The sequence below is a fragment of the Cryptotermes secundus genome, unplaced genomic scaffold (assembly GCF_002891405.2).
Source record: "Cryptotermes secundus unplaced genomic scaffold, Csec_1.0 scaffold3270, whole genome shotgun sequence".
Lineage (NCBI taxonomy): Eukaryota > Metazoa > Arthropoda > Insecta > Blattodea > Kalotermitidae > Cryptotermes > Cryptotermes secundus.
This window is the reverse complement of record NW_019745161.1, coordinates 1501-3643: the sequence shown is the minus strand read 5'-3', so window position 1 is coordinate 3643 and position 2143 is coordinate 1501. Positions and strand designations below refer to the sequence as shown.

Genomic DNA, 2143 nt, shown 5'->3' with positions numbered 1-2143 from the left:
TGAAATTTTTCACTTAGTATTGTAAGATAAGAAAATATGATGTTGATTTATATTGTAATGGAATTTGATGACTGTTAAATAGTTGTGAGGTACATATTTGATTTACAGTGTTCTCTCTTATAGTTAAGGTAATTAATAGTTGTCATTCTTATATTTTAGCTGAGCATCAATATGTATTTCTGTGAAGCAAGTGAATTTCTTGTCCTTCAGGCCATATTCTGAAGACTGATATAACATGGGAATTTGCTGGTTGTGGTATGTCTGTGTCCCCCTGAATAGAAGTCACCCGCAATGTGACAATTGAAACGGAATGAGCAGGCAAATTTAGTGGAATCTAGTGAAGAGTGTTGGTGAAAATTGATGTACTCCTGGGTATGTAAGAGGCACATAAGTGGTCCTAGTGACAGTGGAAATGTTACTGCGACAACCTTTCATCATTTACAAGGTAACGTACATGAGCATTCTCTTCTGCAGGCGTCATCTTAGTTCTTCTGTTCATCTAGTCATAATTTCCATGTGTCATGTTGAATTTTAGTTAACATATCTCAGTTATGTCAGCGTTTTTTTTCCTTCAATTGAAAGTAGCCTGATGAATCTCGCATATCTGCATCTGCTTTCTTTAGCCTCAATACATATTTTTCAGCATGAATAAACCTGCTTCTTTATTCTTATTCCTTCTTGCTTGCTTACCTGGCTGCCTGCCTGTGTGTCTGCCTCAGTTAATCTTCCAGCTGGCATTGTTCTTAAGTAGAGTTCATGGTGCTTCCATTGGCATGAGGGTAGAAGGAAACACACACTATTGACATGACATAATTTTTTTCTGTTAATGACATCACTTTAAGTAAATGCGATCAGTTTGACTGAAGTTATAATGGAAATTGAGACACTTTTCAAATGTTTGACATACATATTTAACATTAACTGTTCTCTTATATTATTAAGGTAATTAAATATGTATTATTATGATGTCCTTTTGAGGGTCATGTATTTCGAGGGAGTGAGTGACTGATTCTTTTCTTCAGGTGAAAACTTGGAGAATTAGAAGACCTCGAAGGAGACTGCTGCTTGGGTTTCTTTGCATCGCCTTTATGTGAACTGTGTTGCCATGAAACTAATCTGACAATGAATATGGAAATTCTTCAGTGATGTGTTGTGTTGTTGAGATATGAAGAAAATGGATCCGTTACTGGTGATGATACATAGCACAAGTGTCTTATGATAGTGGAAATGTCACCGCCACAGCATAATATCATTTTTGAGGTACGCTGAAGTGCAGCAAAGTACTTTATAGGAGTTATATTAGTTCTCCTCTTTTAGACTTAATTTTCATGCACTAAATTTTGTGTTTAAAGTACATGTGGTTATTTTGCAGATGGGTTCTTCCTTGAAGTGATACTTGTCTTTCTTCCTCATCCTGCTTGTAACTTCCTCTTTGAGCCTGCATGATTGCCTTCCTACTCTGCCATGAATGCGGCCTACATTATTCTTCCCTAGAATGCATGTGGCGTCCATTGAACAATGGAAGTAAAAATGCTCACTATTTGGTTTGCATGAAATTTTTCACTTAGTATTGTAAGATAAGAAAATGTGATGTTGTTGATTTAAATTGTAATGGAATTTGATGACTGTTAAATAGTTGTGAGGTACATATTTGATTTACAGTGTTCTCTCTTATAGTTAAGGTAATTAATAGTTGTCATTTTTAAATTTACCCGAGCGTCTATATATATTTCTGTGAAGCAAGTGAATTTCTTGTCCTTCGGGCCATATTCTGGAGACTGATATAACATTGTAAGTTGCTGGTTGTGGTAGGCCTGTGTCCCCCTGAATAGAAGTCAGCCGCAATGTGACAATTGAAACGGAATGAGCAGGCAAATTTAGTGGAATCTGGTGAAGAGTGTTGGTGAAAATTGATGTACTCCTGTGTAAGTAAGATAGACATAAGTGGTCGTAGTGACAGTGGAAATGATACCGCTACAACCTTCCATCATTTGCGAGGTAAAGTACATGAGCATTCTCTTCTGCAGGAGTCATCTTAATTCTTCTGTTCATTTAGTCATAATTTCCATGTGGTACATGTTGAATTTTAGTTAACATATCTCAGTTATGTCAGCATTTTTTTTCCTTCAAGTGACAGTAGCCT

General features: G+C 36.3%; 1 long non-coding RNA gene across 1 annotated transcript; it reads left to right on the top strand.

Annotated features, from left to right (window-relative positions):
- Positions 1-21: 21 nt before the first annotated feature.
- LOC111875097 lies at positions 22-1716 on the top strand. The gene is made up of 3 exons (XR_002844670.2): positions 22-445; positions 1023-1260; positions 1373-1716. It is a non-coding gene; the product is annotated as an uncharacterized LOC111875097 (long non-coding RNA).
- Positions 1717-2143: the final 427 nt, after the last annotated feature.